At 37.0% G+C, this 23972-nt stretch overlaps 1 pseudogene; it reads left to right on the forward strand.

Annotated features, from left to right (window-relative positions):
- Positions 1-21: 21 nt before the first annotated feature.
- LOC107846074 overlaps positions 22-23972 on the forward strand; it is a 27161-nt pseudogene continuing 3210 nt past the window's right edge.

Genomic DNA, 23972 nt, shown 5'->3' on the forward strand with positions numbered 1-23972 from the left:
TGGTAACGGAAAACTGTATGCATGATGGTTGATGATGTGTTAGTGGTCGTTGGAGACGCTATTAGCTATGATGGTGGAATGGTTGTTAGTATAGATACTGTAGCGAGTGTAGCGGATGATGGTGGTAGAGGTGGTGACGCCGGTGACAGTGGTGGTGATGGTGTCCGAGAATGTGTGGAAGTTGATGATGTGTTAGTGGTTGTTAGCGATGTGTGGAAGTTGATGATGTGTTGGTGGTTATTAGTGGTAGTGCTAGTTCTAGTTTTGATAGATGAGTTGGTTGGTAGTTGGGATCGACCGGTAGCAGTTGATGGTGGCGGCGTTGAAGGTAGGGGTGTTCATGGGTCGATATGGGTCGGTTATTGGTCAAAACCATAACCAAACCAACTTAATCAATTTAAATTTTTAAAACCAAACCACACCAAATAAGAAAATAACCATCGGTTTGGTTCATGTCGGTTTAGTTTGGTTTGATTCGGGTTTTTTGATTGATAACTTTAGTTAATGATAAAAGTTGAAAATTTTATGATGGCTTGAAGCTAAGGGGGAGATTGAATTTTATAACTTTAGTTAATGATAACCAAGTCAGGCTTTTAGATTCTAGTAGTAATGTCCGTATGACACTGAACATCAGAAGGGAAGAGTGAGGCTCAACCCATTCCGGTCTCAGTATTTTTTGGTTATCCTAATACCTATTCATACCTCATATTTTAGTTCCAGGATCATAGTTTTGCATTAATAGACATGCTTCTTTACACCCAAAGAAAAGATACTTAGGCCATCAGTAGCTGTTGAACCCAAGCCATAAGGCAAAGATGCTTGTCATTTTTTCCATTCTCATCTAATGCTTATCTCTCTTTATTCTTGTTTCAAGCTTTCTATTTATTAGATTAAGAAAAGGTTTTCATGTTACTATGTGGTTTGGCTTCAAAATTCTTGTCTTTTCCTTCAAATTAATCTAGCGAGTTGCCCATGGATACAAGCTTTCAACATTGATTGGAAAATTAACTAAATATGATTGAAAAGTAGCTATATTCTGATTTCATCTGTTCTTCCTTGCATGGATATTGGTTGAGAAGCCTACTATACCTCCTCTGCCTAGTCCTGCTCCTCCTGGTGTTATTCCATCCATGTCACTGCAGGTAAAGTTGTGGAGCTTGGGGTAGGGATAAATGACTTTTGAATGTAGAGACATTATGATAACTATTTTCCCCACATCTTTAGCAGTTCCATCCTATCCTTCTAGCCCAGCAGGCACAACCTTATGGTTCCAGGTCATCTCAACAATTTCTGCCTCTTGGACATGCAAATGTTGCGATGTCTCAATCTTTTCAAATCCAATTTCCTCAACCTATGCAACAGGTTACTGGTAGACCTGTAGTAGGAATGGATAGTATGCCTCAGGGACCACCTATTCCCCAAGATTTTCAGCGAAATCTTTCGATGTCAAATAACCACATGCCTGGTTCTGGTGGCCCAAATTTACCTCTTTCTTCTTCATATAATGTAAGGCCTTAGGAAGATCTTTTGTGGTTATTGTTAATCAGTTTTCGATGTTCCATTTATATATTGATGAAATACATTTTGTTATCATCTTTAACAACAGGTAAATGCAGATTCTTCTGGCTCCCAGTATCAGACATAGCTAAATGATCATAGGTTTCCATCAGGGGTACAACCCTGGATGCCAATAAGTAATCATAATGTAAATTCTTCGACAATAATGCAGGAGATTGGAGAATTAGCAGCTCCCTTGGTTGTTCCGGTGAGAATTCAATGTATTTTACTGTACCCGTTTTGCATAAATATTGTCAACAAGTAACATGCTTAAGTTAATGGGTTAATGGGTGTGTGTTGACTGAGAGAGTAAACATTTGAATTCTATGATAGTTTTTTTGTAAGCAATTAAGATTCTAGTGAACAAAAAAGGTGTAAAACCGCGGTATACAAGAAAAGGAGCTCTACAAAAATATCATTTTCATTCAGATCCAATCTTTTTACCACTTTGTGTTTTCCAGACAAAAAATAGAGCATGCCGATTTGGCTTTTCGGAATTCTTGCTTTTGGATTATATTCACATAGGTTACTCATATGATTAGGTTAATTTATGCATCACAAACACTTAATGTCTTGTCTATGAACAAGTTGTGGATATGCTGGCCCCTATCACTGCTAAGAAATCCCTCAAGTATCCATATCTAGTGCTTTGTACATCATTCTGCTTCCATTAGTACTGTAGATAATAGGCCCCTTTGTTCCAATCCTCTTTGTCAAAGTTATCATATGGGCTGCCGTTCACCCCTACCAAATTCTACCTGACTGTTGATCAGCATAACTTTATACACCTCTACCGATAACTTCATTTTGACCACATTTCTTTATTATCATACATATTTTACATGTGGCTAAATGCTACTAGGTATTGCTATTTTCAGCATCTTTTGATGATCAGTAGGCCAGTTATGGTTGCTAATGTTGTCATATTTCCTATGGCTTTATTACTCCAACCAATTAATAAAATTCTTACAATTCTTGAATTGATTTTTAGATACTATTATAATAGAAGGACAAGAATCTCTACCTGGGAGAAACCTCGAGAGCTGATGACAGAAATGGAGGTGAGGTCTCGTGTCATCGAGATTTTTATGGGTATTTTTATCCAGTTTCCTGTGCTTATCAATAAAAAAAGTACACAATTCTTTTTCTATGAAGCTTCGTAGAACCACTTTTTCTTTCCTGAGTATAGGTGATTTCTGTTGAAAGTTTGTTTAGCAAGCAGATTTCCTCGATCTTACTAAATTATGTAGGCTTCATTTGGAATTTGCATTGACCTTTTATTTCAAATATAGTTCTAAAAGATTTTATATTTAACACTATCGTTCTAAAAAATGTGTTTAAGCATACACGGCAGGATTATATTTGGTCTATTTTAAACAATTTTATTTACTTTCTGATTAATGTAATGTTATTGTAACTTTATGGCGATATGGAGAGAGGAAACTTGATATAATATTGCGGTTCACACTTCTCATTCTGGTTTATAGAATAATAGTTTGGCTGATTGCACACTTGCACCCAAGAGTGTGACCTAGTGGTCAATGAAGTAGATTGAGAACCATGAGGTCTCAGGTTTAATTTCCAACAGAGATAAAAACAATAAGTGATTTCTTACCGTCAGTCCAAGCCTTGATGGACAGAGTTACCCAGTATCTGTGGGAGGTAGCAGTACCTGGTGTAACTAGTCAAGGTGCAAGCTGGCCCAAAGATGATGGTTATCAAAGAAAGTTTGGCTTGTTGTGAGGGACAAGTATTAAGGGACCAACAACTGGAGCTGTAAGGAAGTTTGAACATTTTTATTCTTTTCTATTTGAGATAAATAGTTTTGTTTTCCAGAGATATTACTTTGTATTCGTTAGCGTTAAGGTTATGCTAGCAGTCCAAAAGAAATGAAAAATAATGAAAATAATCCGAGGATTCGAAGAGATCTACTACCTATTATGCATCTTGTACACATTGGCCCTTAAACAAAAAAAAAATCTACAATGCTATTCCATTTAACTTTCTGAATGGAATTATATTTATCTTCAAAATACCTTCAACATTTCTCGCTCCATACAGTCCACCAAATACAAGGAAGGATTGTTCTCCCCCATTTCTTCTAACTCTTGCTAATCCCCTCTAATCCAACAGCTCAACAGATTGTTGTGTGTCCTTTGATAGTCCACTTTACTTCAACTCAATAGATCTGGTATGTGTTCTGGCATGGTCCACTTTACTTCTATTAAACTAAAGGTGTCAAATGGACGGGATTCACTGGATTTGGGCGGATCAAAGAGGTTTGAGTTAATAAATGGGCGGGTTATTAACCCGCCCTAAAGCTACTTGGGCTGAAATGGGTTGGGTTGAAATGCTCTAAAATGAGGGTCATAACCCAACCCACTCAATTTGAACTCAGATTTAATTGCTTTATTTGTTATTTTATAAACTTTTAGTACTTGAAAAATTATTATCTTTTTTTTTCGAACTTGGTAACTTTGTAATATATCACACAGTACATGGGTTGTACTGAAACCTTTATATACAAGAGTACTCCTAAATTGACTGTTCTATATCTAAATTTAGTCTAGACCATCAATTATCGAGGCAGTATCATTAGAGTATAGTTGATTACACCAAAAACATAAAAGCAAAATGCAGTTGAGTTTAACCTTCTGCACACTATTCTTTATGCTCTCAAAACATCTAGAATTCCTTTCTTTCCATATAGCCCACCATATAGCACCAAGGATAATTCTCCATTTACCTCTGTCCTTCGCATGTACACCTGCTTCTCCCAGCACATTAAAGTCTTGGATACTTTCCTAGGCATTGTCCTGGAAATACCTTTTAGTCTTAAGACGATTCTCCAAAGGTTTTGGGTGTACTTACAATGTAGAAATACATGGTTAACCACCTCTAAAGTTTCTCCACAGAGGAAACATCTGGAGTACAAGGTTTTCACTTTCTACATGACATTATCTTGTGTAAGAACTACTTTCTTGGTCAGTAACCAGACAAAGATAAAGCACGACACTGTGTGAGGTATCCTACTTTTCCATATTTGCTTCCATGGCCATCTTGGATCTGGGTGATTTATTGGTTCATCATCTTGTAGGCTTTGTTGACACTGAACATTACTTTTTCATTTCCCATCCACCATGGTACGTCTTTCACTATCTGCAGTCCATTGAATAAGTCCACGGTATTAAAAAATTCAACTACTCTCATTACCTCCTGGTCATTAAGTTGCCTTCTAAAATTGAAGTTCCACCTATGTGGTGTCCATAATTCTGCTATAGTCCTCTATTAAAACAATACCAAGTTGTAGATATCTGGAAAAATCACTTCCATATTCCCTTCCTCATGTCAATTATCCTTCCAGAACCTAGTCTTGTTTCCATCCATCACTTTAACCTTTGAGTTGCTTTTAACTTCATTCCGCTAGTGTCTAATAGATCTCTAGAGGCTAACCCCGTATGGTGTAGTCACTTCTTTAGTAATCTATCTATCTTCTTCAGGATATTTAGCCCCAATCACTTTCCTCCATAGCAGTTGGTTATTTTTTGCATATTTCCACAACCATTTCATCACGAGAGCCTTACTTTGAATTTTTAGGTTCTTTATCCCCAATCCTCAAGTCTTCTTGTCAATTGTCCACCATAGAGAGCACTACCACTTTTTCTCGCATATCCTTGTTCCTTATTCTATTGCTCTTAGTATGCCCCCACACCAATCTCAACATCCTTATTTCTACTACATTTATCTTTCGAACATGCGAGCTCTTGACCAGCTAAACACTCTGCCCCATGCAAGATATATAGTATAACAACCACTTTATAAATTTACCTTTAAGTTTATTTCAACAAAATTATTATACATGGCATGCTAGTTACTAGTTCTTTTGCAAGAGCTAATTGGGACAAAAAACACATGTTAAGAAATTGATTCATCGAGAAAAAACATAACTGTAGTTTATGAGTTTCAATCGTGACCAAATGGAAAAAAAATTATGGGGCGGCTGTGATGAGTATGGAACTTAGAACCTCAGTGCAGGATTTGAACACCCTTACTGTCACACTCAGTCTTGTTTTTTGTGGCAAGGGTGTTCATTAAAAAATACTCAGAAATGACAGAATTTGACCTATATATATACATATATATATATATATATATATATGTATATATATATGTACATATGTACACTTTATGATTATCAGGCAAATGTTGTTCAGTTGATCACCCTTGGATAGTTGTAGCTCGGCCGCAGCTTGGCAATGTTTCCACCCTACTTGTAGTTATATTCTACACAGTATATTCTAGTCCTTTTCCTTGTGGGACATTATATCATTCATATTCTAACACTTCCATCCAGTATTGTACAGGTGGAAGTTACTGATTTCTCCTCTCAGGGTACTGTTTATGTTCTATTTTTTGACTTGACCTACTTTCATGTTGTTTTCATTGGGACAGAGGGCAGACGCATCAACTGACTAGAGAGAATTTACAAGTCCTGAGGGAAGAAAGTGTGTAACTTATATATTTTCTTGGCCTCTTTCCAATTGTTCTTCTACAGTGGGTACTTTTGTGTGTTACTTGCGCATAATGCTGATTGCTTTGTTTGTTTTCTGTAGGTTTTACTATAACAAGGTTACTAGAACGTCCAAATGGAGAATGCCTGATCAAGTCAAGGTGATGTTAGATTTAAATCCAACATGGGTTTGTTTCGTGCTTTAAATAGCATGATAAGAAGGGATTGTTCTGTGCTTTAAATAGCATGATAAGAAGGGACAATATTTTGTTTTCTTGGATGCTTTAGTTCTCATAAAATCTTTAGGCATTCACAGTTTCTAGCATGATAAGAAGGGGCAATATTCTGTTTTCTTGGATACTCTATTCTCATAAAGTTCAATTATTTATAAATTCACTGTTAGCTCATGAAACGGACACCATTTCGCACCCTTCTGATTTTGGATCCATTTCTGTTGTCAAAATATCATCCCCAGGTGCAGATGGTTCATTATTTTTGGCATACGGTGCTAAATCAAGCCCAATTGCTGTATCAACAGCTGCTAACTTACAAACTATTATGGCTTCAGAATCATCAAGTTTATCTGGTAAGGTTTCTTCTCCAGTGATTGAAATAGTCGAAATGAAGAATTCTTCAGAACCTGCTTCGCCAGCTGTTGCTAATTCGTAGAAAATTGGAATAGCAGTAACCTTGGGAAATTTAGTCGCGCCATCGATGTATGTTTTCTAATTTATATGTTATAAATTTGCCTCTAGTTTGTGTTGCTTCTTATTTGGAATTCAATTTTTCTATAGTTCTGAGACTGCTACAACTCAAGATACAGTAATGTATGGTGATGGATTTTCTTTGGATAATAGAGAAGTACTTTGTCCTTCAGAAATACTTATGCGATTAGTTAATTACTACTGGTTACTAGTTAAAATACTAAGAAAGCTTTTTGTAGCTGTTATGCTGGATGTTGATCCAACAATTTTTTAGTGCAGTTGTTAGTCAACTGCTAACAGGTGAAGAATATGCTCCAAATTCCAATGAGGTTTGCTTTTGTCCTTTGTGCTTGATATTGTGCCTAAAATGCAGAATGTCAAGAAAGATGCTGCAATAACTGAAATCACAGGTGCTACTCCATCAGATGAAAAAATAGTCGAGTTGGGACCATTAGCTTATGAGAGCAAAGCGGTATAGTTGATTATTGCTTTTTTTCCCGTTTAATGTATATTCTCAAAATTTCTCTTATTTATATTTTAAGTATCTGATTTTATTTAGGAGGCAAAGAGTGCATTCAAAACTCTTTTGGAATCGGCAAATATGGGGTCCGATTGCAAGTAGGATCAGGTTTATTACTTGACTGTTTTGTGCATACCAAACAATTAAGAGAGATCATTTGACATGAATTGTATTTGTCAGGCATGGAGAGCAGTAATTAATGACCGGAGATATGGTGCTCTAAAATCCCTTTGTGAGCGGAAGCAAGCTTTTAATGAGGTATCTCTCCAAGTCGGCATTTGAATGGGTTAATTGCTGCTTCAATGTTTCAGCATACCATATTGAAATATGATAGATTGTGTTTGATATCCAATTGTTTCATGTTTGGTTGACTTAAATATTTTGGAAAATGTTTTCCAAATCAACTTATTTTCCTTAAATTTAAGGAAAATAAATTCCCTTCAAAAAGTAGGAAAAACATTTTCCAAAACTCTCTTTCAATCTCACTCTTAAGTTGAAATGTTTATACAACTCTCAAATGTATTTTCTAAATCATATTTTTTTATTCACCAACCAAACACTAGAAAACATTTTCTGAAAATGTTTTCCTTTCATCAACCAAACATAAGAAAACAAGTAAGAAACCAACTTGTTTTCTAGGAAAACATTTTCCTTCATACCAAACACACCCAAGGTCTATAGTGATGATTTTGAATTTGTGTGTCTGTTCCAGTATCTGAGCCAAAAGAAAAAACTGGAAGCTGAAGAGAGGCGTGTTAAACAAAAAAAAGCTCAGGAATATTTCAGGATAATGTTAGAAGTAAGTAAAATTTTCTTTTGTCGGTGTCTTCCATTTTATATATAATGATATTCACATTGCCAGTTTCAAAAATGAAAAGATATTATCATGATATTCATGATGTGTTAGAGATTGGTATTTGACTTGTTCAAAAGAATAAGTGGTATTTTTCACAACAATGTCCGTTGTTCTCAATCTTACAGGATTGCAAGGAGCTGTTACCATCGTCAAGATGGAGGTTTAACTTTCACTTGTAATGTTAAGTTGTTTGCTTCTTGTTTTCTAATCTTGGTCATTGTTTGTATGTGTTTGGTTACCTTGAAGTTGATCCATTACTTGTGTAAGTTCCATTTGATCCACTAACTATTTTCTATTGATTATTAGGTAAGGCAATCTCCATATTCGAACATGATGAACATTTTAAAGTTGTTGACCAAGCTAAAGACCGTGAGGACTTTTTTGAAGATTATGTTGAGAAACTTGAGAAAAAGGTTAAGCTCCTTTTTTATAACTTTCTTTTAAGCTTCTATATGTTAAAAACTAAGTGTGCAGACTGTAGTTTCCTAATATAGTCTTTGGCTCCTCACAAATTGAGTTACCCTTTCATTTGAGATAGAAACAAGGTCCAATTTCTTAAATATGGTATTAGAGACAGATCTATCTTGATGTTAGACTATTAGATGCTAGCCAACCTAGGTTAACTGATGCTACAAATATCTAGTCTTGGCGTGTTATTAATGTATGAGAATCCCACACAAGTAAGGTGTATGTGCTATAGTTTCCTTATATGATCTTGGACAATCTTCACCACCTGACCTAGTTTTCGAAGTTGAGTTAGGCGCTGGTCCACTTGATTAACAATAGTCATTCCATTTCTTTCCTTTGCAGGATGTCTTTTAGTTTGTTCCCTTTTTTTTGTTTTGCTTAAAGAGTAGAAAGAAGGAATGTTATAGATATTCAACTTAAAATCTTGTGTTCTTTGAATACATTTTTAATAGCTCCTCAAGGGTACAACATTTAAATTTTTTCACCATTGAATTCCAATTTAAACAGACTTCCATGTATTATATGTAATTTTTCTTGAAACTTGAAACTAAGATATGTTTCTTCCTCACGCCCTTCCGTCGTAAAATAGAAAAAGTTTTTCAATACTTTCACACAAATGTAGTTAAAGTCACTTTGTGAATATTGGCTTCTTTAGAGAGAAATTTTATTTTTTTTACTTTGTATTGGATTTTATTTGGAGCATGCGAAGGCATTGGAGGAGCAGAAGCGCAATAGAGTGGAGTACTTAGAATTTTTAAAATCCTGTGACTTTATTAAGGTATTTGTTCTAGTGGAATTATCATCAGTTCCTAGATTATGTTTTTCTATTTCCAGGAGATAGAACTTCCATAGTTCCATTGTTGCTGACTTCTTCTGTTCAGGCTAGTAGCCAGTGGCGGAAAGTTCAGGACCGCTTGGAAACTGATGAAAGATGCTCCCGCCTTGAGAAAATTGATCGCTTGGAGATTTTCCAGGTACAACTCATTTTTCTAATACATCATAAATAAATTTTTCCAAACATCTCATTTGTACGCCTCAGTTTTAAAGTTATGTTGCAACCTTTTCTGTTTTAGGAATATATACGTGATTTAGAGAGAGAAGAGGAAGAGCAAAGGAAACTGCGGATGGTATATTTCTTATTAGCCTCAGGGGTTAAAATTAAATTTATGTTTGGAGACTTTGATTTAAATCTTTCTTACTGCGCATACACCGCTGATTCAAATAGGAAGAATTGAGGAAAGCCGAACGTAAAAATCGTGGCGAGTTCTGAAAACTGATGGAAGAGCATGTTGCTGCGGGAATAGTTAACGCAAAAACTAACTGGCATGATTATTGCATCAAAGTTAGTTTCTATTTCTTGTGTTCAGTGAGTGATTACCTTTATGAGTTCCCTTTTCGTCTTTTTGAATTTTTTATCCAATAATTTTCTTCTTTATTTTGTGCTTGCAGATTAAAGATTTTGCTACATATCTAGCTGTCTAATCAGATACTTCAGGATCAACAGTAAAAGACTTATTTACAGATGTTATGGATGAGCTGAAGAAACAGGTGAAATAGGTTGCTAATAGGAGTATTGAATTGTGTCAACTACATTTGTTACACTAAACCATATTTATAGACTTTACACTACAATCCCTTTTTATTTGCTTTCACTTAATGAAGGTCTGAATCTGAATGGTTAAGATATCAGCCCATTAAGTGTTTTTTTTAAAAAAGATTCAACCTGTTAATACATCTTAATGAATCAAATGTTAAACAAAGTCTGAAAATCATTTAGATCCTCACTAAAAAGTTCAATTCATTAGGTAAAAAATAAAGTTAGTGCATTACTATGTGGGAATATACTGGGTTTGTTGTTGTTGTTGTAGTGCATTAAAGAATAGAACATACTTGGTAGGATAAAAGCATAAGATTGAGATTTGAGAGTTACCCCTCTGCTTGCTTTTTTTTTAAATAACACTTATTTTGTTGAGATAAGAACAATGACCGGTTGTTCCTAATAAACATCTGTGTTGTTTCTCTTTATGCCAATTAGTTTCCTCTTTTTTTTTACTAGATGGTAGTTATTTAGGCTGATAGGAATGGTATTGTCGTAAACTTTTAAGTTAGGGGTTCTATGATTTTAATGTAGTATAGATATAAATGATTCTTTCAATCTAGCCAAGCTGTATTAAATGCTACTTCACGGACAATTGTAATTGAATTCTTCTCCGTTGAATGCTGTTAATGGTTATATTACCTTAATAGTTATAGTTTCTCGAGCAGAACAACTCTGAGAAGTGATCATCAAACGTCCATGTTTTCACGTAGTTTCTTTGACTTTCGAGGACTCCTTTAAAGTATCACACAACCACACCATTGTGTTTCAGCTAAGACTGCATTTTTTTATTAATATTCAGACATTTGAATCATTTTGAATGCACATCTGAATGGGTAAGATATTGTCTCTAGATATGAAAAATAAATGATTAAGGTTGGGTGTCTCTCAATATCTGAATGTGCAAAATTTATTTATTTCTAAATATAATATAATTATATATTAGAAATTTTTTTAATTTAATGCAATTAAATTATTATTTGATTAAAAAATAAATATTTCTGTTTGTTATTGATAGTGGAGATGGTTTGTAATGGTGGTGGTGGTTGTAATAAATTAATTGATGTTAGTGATTAGCAATGTTGGTGATGATAGTTGTGATAGTAGAGATAGTTGGCATTGTAGTAACTGTCATGATATTGGCGATTGGTAGTGGTGATGGTGGTTGTGATGTGAAGTTGGTTAATGTTAGTAGTTGGAGGTGTTGATTGTGGTGATAGAAAACTGTATGCATGATGGTTGATGATGTGTTGGTGGTCATTGGAGACACTGTTAGCTATGATGGTGGTCATTACATATATGACTGAATGTGTTATGACTAAAGTTAAAATCATGATTAAAATATAAAATGTAACAAATATTTAGATTACATTTATGAAAAACGTATAAATAATTATAATATATATGTAAATCGTTTCGGTTTGGTTATTTTGTCAATTATTTTAGAGTAAAACCAAACCAAACCAAATTAGTATCGATTTTTTAAAATTCAAATCCAAACCAAACCTAACCAAATATAGGTTTTTTTAATTGATTTTGTTTGGATCGCGGTTCAGTTTGGTTAAAAATCAAACCGTGAACACCCCTAGTTGGCGGTGGGTATAATTAGAATAATAGAAGTGGTAGGTGTGGTAGCGGCTGGCAGTGTAGTTGGTAGTGATGTTGGTTGTGATGGTCGAAGTGGTTGGTGGTGGTGACAGGTGATTGTGGATAGAGTGGTGGTGGATTTTATCCTACACAAGAATATCTGTAAATGATATTTAGACTTGGTTCCACATCTGAATGATTAAGACCTACTCAGACCTGTTAAGAGCTAAAATCCTAATAAAAACAAATGCACTTAATGATTTGAGGTCTGAACAGGTTCATAAATCCAATAAGTGCAAACAAATAAGACCTAAAAGTAGTTTGTCTGGTCAAGTTTCGACCATGTTTTGTCCATTTGTACCACACCCCAGTTTTGATTTCACTTCGGATGATATCGTGCAACTTAAAACCCAATTCAAAATATATTGTGTAGTCAACCATATAAATTGGACTAAATAAACTTAGTGCCAGAATTTGCCTCTGAACAGGTAGTTGAGATGTAATGAAAGTAAAGGCGTAGAAAAGATTAGCCTCAGAAAAAGAGCCTGAGAGCATCTCTATTTCTCTAAATAAAGTTGCATCTCCCTCACTATGATTTTTTTTGGCCGTAATACACACTTGCGACTAACTAAACGATATATTGTTTCATCTTCTGCCGTTTCTGAAAAGAATTGAAGTTGAATGATCAAATATTATTAGCATTTATCTCCTTGCTTGATGAAAGAGGGAGTTTACCTGGTATCCTAGCATGCTAATGATCCTGTTCGTACTCTTATTCAATGATTAAATTTGGTAATGTTTTCCTGAGTTAGGCTCTTGCTATGGGATGGTGAGAGTTAAACATAAACTCAGATGCTGAAAATCTTTTCTTTTTCCCTTGTAAGATAAAGATGTCAACTTCTATCTTTAAAGTTTGTATTACTGTTTGTGTGCATAAATGATTCTTATTAAGTAAATATAATGAAAGCGTTGTTAACAGAGATGCTATCCATTTTTATTTATTCACTTTTTTTCTATTATCCAAATAGGGGTGCTTGATTTTTCCATTAATTTAACCTGATCAGTGCAATTAAGTTTATGTGTCAAGTGTCTTGTGATATTGTAGATGACTTTGAACAAGTGGAGAAATGTTGGTATTCATGAAAGAAATTTCATCCCGATCACCCTGCTTGTAATTTATAGACTTTATGGTAACTCAAATGCATGGATAAGGCTCCATTTGGTATCCTATTTTTGTTACTAATAAGCATTATGAATTTGTGTTACTTGTATGTTGCTTTAATATCTTGATAACAAGTCACAAATTAAAGATGCAGTTAGGATGACCGAGGTAATCACCACTCTTCATTTTAACCTCTGTTGTGCTTCGGTTAGTACCTAATATTTTGGCCGAGCCGTCTCTACTTTCAGATTGGATTGACATCAGCCTGGACGCTTGTTCATTTTAAGGTTGCAATCACCAAGTATATTAGCTCTCCACCAATGTCAGATACCAACTTAAAGGTCTAATTATGGCTAAGCACTGTATACTGTTTCACATCGACCTATGTTGAATTGAATGTTGTGAAAATTGAAGTACCCTATTCACTAAATGGATTTCTATGTGTTTGTCCCCTTTTTGTCTTTGGGACAGGTCCTACATAAGATGAGTGGATTGAGTGCAAAAGCATTAGTAGTACTTCCATGTTATGTTTCTGTAACTCCCCGCAATTCGGGCTATAATATAGACCACGATTTTGATGCGTTGTTAATCCCGAAGCCATAAAATCCTATGCCAATACGGCATGTTAATTTTTGTGTAGCATGTGAATCCACTCAAGCTTGAATTTAGACCCCAGAGGTCCTTCACTCAAGGATAAGTTTAAACTATTTTGATCGACTAAGTTTTAGTGGATGTTGTAAAGTGTGTCAGCTTCCATTGACCGTAACTCTCTGTATATATCGAACTAGGAAGCCTACTATGTGTCAAATGGTAGGTATTCGAGTTAGCTTTCCAACGATACCAATTTGTCTAAAATTCGACATCCGAGCAAGAAGTTATCGCCTTTCAAAGTGATAAGCGTCGCCTAACCAATCCCCCATGGCCACTGGAAAGAATAGGCAATAGCCTAGGTGGCGCCTATGTAAATATAGGCGATAGCCTAGGTGGCGCCTATGTGAACATAGGAAATGGGATGGGCGGCGCCTATGTAAAGAAATCTAGTGACTTAAACACTTCGTGTTGGGGACAAACAGGTCCTTTTCCACCTTTTCTTAGCCCTAAAACACAAAATCTAGTTCCAAGGACCCTAAAATACATATTCTTTCATGAAAAGTGCTCAAGGATTCTCTATAGTGTTTCAAAATAAAAACCCAAATAGTTTAAGATTTGACCGTGGTTTTCAAAGATAATTACATATTTGGAATCACCAATCCGCAAGCTTCAAGAAACATCTATTATCCTTGGAAATAGAGGTACGTGGGGTTATCCAAAAATCTCATGGGTGTAGTTTTTATGAACATGAATGCTTTTAAATGGGGGTTTTCAATCAAATGCTAATACCTTACTTTCAATATGATTTCTAAGCCATTTACTTTATGTCATGGAAATTGTTTGCCTATATACTTCAATGGTTGAAACCATGCATATGCGATTTGAGATTTTCCATGGAAGTTTGATAAATATGACTGATAAATTTCTTTCAAATTCCCATGAAAATGTCTTGATACCCCATATTATATTGTGATCAACAAACGAGAGCATGAATTTGAAATAAATACTGTTCACTACTTGTAAATGATGAAGTACCTTCGTTTTTACATGATTATGCATATGTGGATGTGATATTGATGACTTTCAAGTCGGGTATGACGATACCCTACAGAACATGAATGTGATTGAATCAGATAAAATTTGAATGCATTGATTTTACATGAGAAAGGTGGATGCTCGAAGAAGGCATTTGAGACACAAGGGCTCATCACTGGAAAACGTGTTTGCCAACACGGAATATTGGTACCGGGCTAAGTGATCTTGGGCACTACCATTGGGTCGAGACACCATGCTATGTGATCTTGTGTGTCTCTCCCTCACTTATACTCTAATCTCGGTGGCAACCGAGGTTAGACAGTTGGTGTAAATTATGTAGGGTATTCCACCTAGCTCAGTTAGATTTCATTGTTGTTGAGAAACTATTGCATTACACCCATGTGTTTTCAAATGATTTGATATGAAATTTTCTTTATAATGGATCTCAACTATATAATGTAAAAATATTATGTTTTATTTTGATATCTCTGCGTGCCAATACTTTTTTGCTAAACCCCTCGCCTCTCTAACCTCTCAGGTTCAGAGGCCCAGTCTAGGGGTCAAGAGAATCAGTAGATCTTTCAGACAGAGTTGCAGAGACAAGTGGTAAGCCTTCTATATTTTTGAAGGTCTTATGTCCTGCAGTCCTTTAATCTTATTTTTAGCATTGGGGTCTGCTAGGGGCCTTGTCCCAATTTTTAGATAGACAATGTTTCAGTCATGTAGTAGAGATTTTGCAGACGATTTTAGAGATGTTTTCATATGATTCTTGACCATGTTTCCATTATATTGTGTTTCTTCTGCATTACTTTGATCATATAAATTAGGTGCATGATTACCCGATAGATAAGGGTGTTTCGGTCATCCATGATTTGAAATGCTCATCACGGCTAGGCCCTAGTTTGGGTCGTGACAAGATTGGTATCAAAGCACGGTTCATGGTTCCAGGGTGTCTGTAAAATTGCGTCAGGTAGAGTCTTGTTTATGGGTGTGTAGCATGCCCCACTTATAAGCAGGAGGCTACTAGGCGTTTAGGAAATGTTTCCCTTCTTTGTGATTTAGTTCGTGCTTCAGAGTCTGAACTGTCCCCTAATCAATGATCACTTGTGTTTCAGAAACATAGTTATGCCTCTACGTCGTATCATTGATCAGAATGCTTAGGCAGATGAGGTCTGTCCCACCCATGGGATGCGGACCCATAACAGGGCTCACACTCCAGAATTTGTCCCTACTCCGGGAGTCCCTCCAATCCCGACCAGTCCACCTCGGGCTCTGCATACTAATACCAACCATCCCCCAACTGCTCAGGGAGATATTTCAAATGCAGAATTCAGATGGTCCATTCATATGCTGACATAGTTGGTAGCTAACCAGGCTCAATGATCGGAAGGTGTTGGGTCTGCATCTGTTACGTCTGAGGATACTAGAGTCGGACATTTCATGAAGATTAACCCACCTAAATTCACTGGAACCAAGGTGGAGAAAGATCTATAGGTGTTTGTGGATGAGATAGAAAAGATCTTTAAGGTGATGCATATGGATGAGGTTGAAGGGGTGGAGCTAGAAACCTATCATCTCAAGGACGTTGCAAATCAGTGGTATGACGATTGGGAAGATGAAAAAGGTGAAAGCGTTGAGCCCACAGTTTGGGGTGAATTTGTGGAAGCTTTCCTTGATCGATTCTTTTCTCTGGAGTTGAGGGAGACCAAAGCGAAAGAGTTTATGAATCTAAAGCAGGGCAGAATGAGTGTCCAGGAGTACACTTTAAAGTTTAATAAACTAGCCCGCTATGCACCAGAGTTGACCAGTAATATGAGAGCCCGGATGAGGAAATTTGCATCTCTCCTTACTGATAACCTGGTACTTGAGTGCCAGAGGGCTATGTTGAATAAGGAGTTAGACTTTGCTCGACTGACCGTTCATATGCAGCAGGTGGAAGAGGAGAAGAAAAATATTGCTGAATCTAGAGGGAAAGACAGACAGGCAAAGAGAGCTAGATCTGCGGACCAGCTCCAGAGTCAGCCGCAGAGTGGTAACTGGGGTAATAAGTGGTCGAAGAAGAAGAAGTTTTGGAATAATGCACTGTCAACAGCCAGTGCCCCAGCACCCAGACTACTGACAGACATATAAACTCAGAGTTTTCAAACTCCTCATGGGTCCAAAGCTCTAGGTACACAGTCTTAGAGCAGTGTGGACCAGCAGCATCATACTCATCTGCGGTGTGAGGTTTATGGAAGGAATCATCTAGGGAAGTGCTGGTTTGAGGGGATAAACTGCTATATTTGTGGCAAAGAGGGTCACCTTCAGAGAGATTGTCCTTCTGCTGGAATAAATATAGGGGGAGGGGGGGCTAAGTCCCAAGCCGCCTCCACAACTCCTTTTCCTAAGGGTGCCCCTTCAGCTGTCGGAAGCGGTCACAACCGGTTATATTCTTTGACTAACCGCCAGGAGGCGGAAGCTTCACCAGATGTTGTCACCGGTATGTTACAAATCTTTTCTCGTGATGTTTATGTATTGCTTGATCTCGGGTCTACTTTATCTTATGTGACCCCTTATATGGTTGTTGGTTTCGGGTTTGAGCCCGAAGTTATTATAGATCCCTTCTCTGTTTCTACTCCTGTAGGTGATTCTGTTGTTGCTAGAAGGATATATAAAAATTGTGTCGTGTCTATTCATAGTAGGAAAACTATGACAGACCTTATAGAACTGGATATGATAGATTTTGATGCCATCCTTGGGATGGACTGGCTCCATTCGTGTGATGCCACCCTTGATTGCAGAAATTGAAAGATCACTTTTTCTTTCCTGATGAGACACCAATTGTATGGGCAGGGATTTCTGCGGAACCTAGAGGTCACTTTATCTCTTATATTAGAGCCCAAAAGCTTATCTCCAAAGGTTGTATGCATCATCTAATCCGAGTAAAAGATTCAAAAGTTGGAAACCTTTCCTTGCAGTTAGTCCCTGTAGTGAGTGAATTCCCAAAAGTCTTTCCCAAAGATCTCCCAGGGATACCCCCTGATAGGGAGATAGATTTTGCCATTGATGTGTTGCCAGACACTTATCCTATTTCTATTCCGCCATATAGAATGGCTCCCGCCGAACTAAAGGAGTTAAAGGAACAGCTTGCAGACATCCTAGACAAAGGTTTTATTCGTCCTAGTGTTTCCCCATGGGGTGCACCCGTGCTCTTCGTGCGAAAGAAGGATGGGTCCCTTCGGATGTGCATAAACTACCATCAGTTGAATAAGGTCACGATTAAAAATAAATATCCTCTTCCTAGGTTTGACGACCTTTTTAACCAGCTTCAGGGTGCCAAATGTTTTTAAAAAATAGACCTTCGTTCGGGTTATCATCAGTTGAAAGTTAGGGAGTCATACATACCCAAGACAGCCTTCCGAACCCGATATAGTCACTACGAATTTCTAGTCATGCCCTTCAGGTTGACTAATGCCCCTGCTACCTTCATGGATCTTATGAATAGAGTGTTCTGTCAGTTTCTTAACTTGTTCGTAATTGTATTTATTGATGATATTCTGATCTATTCTAAGAGTAAAGAGGATCACGCCAATCACCTCCAAATTATTCTTCAGACCCTTAAGGATCATCAGCTGTATGTTAAATCTTCTAAGTTTGAATTTTGGTTAGACGCTATTTCCTTCCTGGGGCATATTGTGTCCAGTGACGGTATAAGAGTGGATCCCCAGAAAGTTGAAGCAGTGAGGAAATGGCCCAGACCCACGACTCCAACCGATATTCGGAGCTTCTTGGGTTTGGCGGGGTATTACAGAAGGTTCATAGAGAGTTTTTCTTCCATAGCTGCTCCGCTTACTAAAATGACTCAGAAAAATATGAAGTTTGTGTGGTCCGACTTGTGTGAAAATAGTTTCGAGAAATTGAAGGACAAGCTGACTAATGCTCCTATTTTGACCCTTCCCGAGGGTGTAGATGATTTTGTGGTTTACTGTGATGTGTCCCGTGTGGGACTTAGTTGTGTATTAATGCAGCATTGTAAGGTGATAGCTTATGCATCTAGGAAGTTAAAGGTGCATGAGCACATTTACCCCACTCATGACTTAGAGTTAGCAGCCGTGGTGTTTGCACTTAGAATCTAGAGGCACTATCTCTATAGTATGCATATTGATATTTATATTGACCATAAGAGTTTACAGTATATTTTCTCATAGAAAGAATTGAACCTCAGGCAAAGGCGTTGGATGGAGCTTTTGAAAGACTATGATATGAGTCTGCATTACCATCCGGGCAAGGCAAATGTTGTAGCCAACGCCCTCAGCAGGTTGTCTATGGGCAGCCTTTCTCATGTAGAAGAAGGAAAGAAAGAGATGGTGAAGGATATTCACCACCTTACAAATTTGGGAGTGCGGCTCTTAGATTCCGAAGATGGAGGGGTGATTGTTCATGAGTTAGCTAAGTCATCTCTTTGTGCTGAAGTTAAGGAGAAGCAGGTTGAAGATCCCATCTTGATGCAAATCAAGAAAGATGTGGGTCAATAAAAGGTTATGTCATTTGAAATTGGTGGCGATGGTATTCTGAGATTTCTGGGTAGGTTGTCCGTTCCAAATGCCGATAGGCTACGGGAAAGAATTCTTAATGAGGTGCACACTTCGAGGTATGTCATTCACCCAGGCTCTACTAAGATGTACCATGATCTGAAAACCTTGTATTGGTGGAATAACATGAAACGGGATATAGCTGATTTTGTGTCCAAGTGTTTGAACTGTCAACAAGTGAAGGTAGAACACATGAGGCCAGGTGGTACTTCCCAAGAGATAGCCCTGCCTTTATAGAAGTGGGAGATGATAAACATGGACTTCATTACAGGACTTCCGAGATCCCGAAACCAGTATGATTCTATATGGGTGATTGTAGATTGGTTGACCAAGTCCGCCCACTTTTTTCCTGTGAGGACTAATTATTCGGGAGAGGATTATGCTAAGATTTACATTGAGTAGATAGTTCGCTTGCATGGGGAACCAGTGTACATTATATCCGATAGAGGTACGCAGTTTTCATCTCAGTTTTGGAGATCTTTTCAGAAGGGTTTAGGTACACAAGTAAATTTGAGCATAGCTTTCCACCCTCAGAGAGATGGGCAAGCTGAGCGTATCATTCAGACCCTCAAAGATATATTGAGGGCATGCATCATTGATTTCAAAGTTAGTTGGATAGATGACCTGCCACTGTTTGAATTCGCTTACAATAATAGCTACCATGCCAGCATCAAGATGGCTCTTTTTGAGGCTTTGTATGGGAGGAGATATAGGTCTCCGATAGGATGGTATGAAGTGGGTGAGACTCAGTTGTATGTACCTGATCTTGTTCATCAGGCGATGGAGAAAGTGAAGATCATTAGAGAATGACACAAGACTGCTCAGAGTCATCAGAAGTCCTATGTTGATGTTTGGAGAAGAGAACTAGAGTTTCAAATTGGTGATTGGGTGTTTCTTAAGGTTTCTCCTCTAAATGGAGTTATATGGTTTGGAAAAAGGGGTAAATTGAGCCCTCGTTATGTAGGGCCATATCAAATTTTGAAAAAGATTGGCACAGTGGGATATGAGTTAGAATTGCCTGCAAGTTTGGGTTCCGTTCATCCGGTATTCCATGTATCCATGTTGAAGAAATGCATTAGAGATCATTCTATGGTATTGCAAGTAGAGGGTATCAAAGTGACAGACTTCTTGTCTTATGAAGAAGGTCCAGATGAAATTTTAGATCCACAAGTTCGAAAGCTGAGGAGCAAAGAGATAGCCTCAGTAAAGGTACTGTGGAGGAATCAGAAAGTTGAAGAAACAACTTGGGAGTCAGAAGATGACATGAGAATTAGATATCCTAATTTGCTTGCTTCGATGGAGGAGGAGACAGAAGGTGCTATTCCTATCTTATCTTTCCTAGTCCTTTATTATGCTTGAAATCGTGTCTGTCTATGTCCCGCATCATCATTTGGGGATGAATGATCCTAAGGGGGGATAATGTAACGCCCCGTAATTTGGGCTACAATATAGACCATGATTTCGATGCATTTTTAATCCCAAAGAAATAAAATCCTATGCCAATATGGCATGTTAATTTTTATATAGCATGTGAATCCACTCAAGCTTGAATTTAGACCACAGAGGTCCTTCAATTCAAGGACGAGTTGAAACTATTTCGATCGACTAAGTTTTAGTGGACATTGTAAAGTGTGTCAGCTTCCATCAACCATAACTCTATGTATTTGTCGAATTAGGAAGCATACTATGTGTCAAATGATAGGTATTCAAGTTACCTTTCCAATGATACCAATTTGGATAAAATCCGACACCCGAGCAAGAAGTTATGGCCTTTCAAAGTGATAAGCATCGCCTAACCAATCGCCCATGGCCACTGGAAAGCATAGGCAATAGCCTAGGTGGCACCTATGTAAACATAGGCGATAGGCTAGGCGGCGCCTATGTAAACATAGGCGATAGCCTAGGCGGCGCCTATGTGAACATAGGCAATGGGATGGGCGGCGCCTAAGTAAAGAAATCTAGTGACTTAAACACTCCGTGTTGGGGACAAAGTGGTCCTTTTCCACCCTTACTTAGCTCTAAAACACAAAATCTAGTTCCAAGGACCCCAAAATACATATTCTTTCATCAAAAGTGCTCAAGAATTCTCCTTAGGGTTTCAAAATAAAAACCCAAATAGTTCAAGATTTGACCGTAGGTTTTCAAAGATAATTACATATTTGGAATCACCAATCCGCAAGCTTCAAGAAACATCTATTATCCTTGGAAATAGAGGTACGTGGGGTTATCCAAAAATCTCATGGGTGTAGTTTTTATGAACATGCATGCTTTTAAATGGGGGTTTTCAATCAAATGCTAATATCTTGCTTTCAATATGATTTCTAAGTCATTTACTTTATTTAATGGGAATTGTTTGCCTATATACTTCAATTGTTGAAACCATGCATATGTGATTTGAGATTTTCCATGGAAGTTTGATAAATATGAATGATAAATTGCTGTCAAATTCCCATGAAAATGTCTTGATACCCCATATAATATTGTGATCAACAAAAGAGAGCATGAATTTGAAATAATTACTGTTCACTACTTGTAAATGATGAAGCACCTTGGTTTTTACATGATTATGCATATGCGGATGTGATATTAATGACTTGCAAGTCGGGTATGACGATACCCTACAGAACATGATATGTAATTAAATCAGATGAAATTTAAATGCATTGATTTTACATGAGAAAGGTGGATGCCCGAAGAAGGCATTTGAGACACAAGAGCTCATCTCTGGAAAATGTTTTTGCCGACACGGAATATTGGTACCAGGCTAAGTGATCCTATGTACTTGACTTCATGTCATTCCCAAATTGGGACTATAGGTAGGATCCCAGCCAAAGTGATCTTGGGCACTACCATTGGGCCGAGACACCATGCTATGTGATCTCGTGTGTCTCTCCCTCACTTATACTCTAATCTTAGCGGCAACCGAGGTTAGACAATTTGTGTAAATTATGTAGGGTATTCCACCTAGCTCAGTTGCATTTTATTGTTGTTGAGAAACTATTGCATTACACCCATGTGTTTACAAATGATTTGATACGAAATTTTCTTTATAATGGATCTCAACTATATATTGTAAAAATATTATGTTTTGTTTTGATGGCCTTGTCCTAGTTTTCAGATAGACATTGTTTCAAGCATGTAGTAGAGATTTCACAGACGGTTTTAGAGATGTTGATTTAGATTGTGGGACACTATTCCCCATTTCAGTTTTCATATGATTCTTGACCATGTTTCCGTTATATTGTTTTTCTTCCGCATTACTTTGATCATATGACTTAGGTGCATGATTACAAGACAGATAGGGGTGTTTCGGTCCTCCATGGTTCGAAATGCTCGTCATGGCCAGGCCCTGGTTTGGGTCGTGATAGTTTCACTATAAGTCGATCAGTTTGTGATTTATAAATTCGCAACTCGTAGGTAGTCAACTGTGGTTAGTGGTATTTTCCTTTAGTATCAACCATAACCTATCCCACATTAAATTTGGATCTTCTTGTAATGGAGTTAATAGAAGAGTAGTGTGTCAGTTAGCAAGTAAGCCTGAAACCTTCAAGAATAAAGACGAGGACCACATTGATCAAATATTTGGTGTTAGCTTTTGCTTCCAATTCTTTAGTTTTGGTACCATTTTCCTTAGTTTTTATTTCCTGGACGGTGGTGTTTAATACTAAACCTACCGCGAATATCTTAAGTTGCTTAATTCAAAGCAATTTGCCTTGTAGTTTTATGTTTTTACTGTTAGCGGATAAGAGTTTTACTCTACGAAACTGGTTAAACAACATAACTGGATGATATCAACAATCATTTGCTAGTTTTTTAATGAGGATATTCTTCATATATCATTTGGATTTTGGAGGTTATTTATGGTCATGGCATATAATCTATGTATGTGGGAAGAGGGAATTGCAAGGGGTATCTTGTCAAAGAATTATGCTTAGACGGTTGGGTCTCTTAAGGCTTTTAGTTTACTTTTAATAGCTCAAAACTTTTGTAAAGCATTTTATCAAAGATTATAATGTGAGGAGTTACTCCAAAAGATAGTAATAATACTCTTACATTATATTCCCTTTGCCTTCCAAACGAAGGAATAAGAGGACATACATGGATTATACTGAATCTTATTCCATACTTCCTTTCTAAACTTTATCTTCTACGCATTTAGGCTTGCCGGCTCATTGAGTATTGAATGTGCATATTTCATCTGCATAGTTTGTCTTTGAGGAGTTACTGGAAAGGGCCAGGGAGAAAGAAGAAAAAGAAGCTAAAAGGCGTAAACGTCTAGCAGGTGAGTTCTATGAACTTCTTTATGCATATACCAATTTACAATCTCTCGCATTGCAATGGATGGGATCCCATCATATTTCCTTTAAACCATAATCTATTTGTTTGTTGTGGTTGTAGGAAATTACTGCATCATCGAAATGGGAGGACTGCAAATCCCTCATCGGAGATAGGCAAGTGGCTTCTTTTGCTTTTATTGATCTAGAATTAGTAACACGATTGCAAGGACCATTGGAGAATGACAATTGATATTATTTTGAAGGACCAACTCTTTCAATATTCTAAACTCAGTAATTCACATAGTTCTAGAATGTACCTTAGCTTAATAGTTGTGTTGAATGATTTGTTGTTTTATATTCCTTAACATTTAGGTAGGCTATTTCTTTTAGTATTAGCATGAATTACCATTTTTCTAAGTGATTCTAAATGTTGAACTTATCCCTCTAGAAATTGGTTGATATCAATTATTATTTGTTCCAACACTGGGCGTTTAATAGCTCTAGCAGTTAGTTTTTAAATTTCTGACATTTGTGATT

This window comes from Capsicum annuum, unplaced genomic scaffold (assembly GCF_002878395.1).
Source record: "Capsicum annuum cultivar UCD-10X-F1 unplaced genomic scaffold, UCD10Xv1.1 ctg81847, whole genome shotgun sequence".
Lineage (NCBI taxonomy): Eukaryota > Viridiplantae > Streptophyta > Magnoliopsida > Solanales > Solanaceae > Capsicum > Capsicum annuum.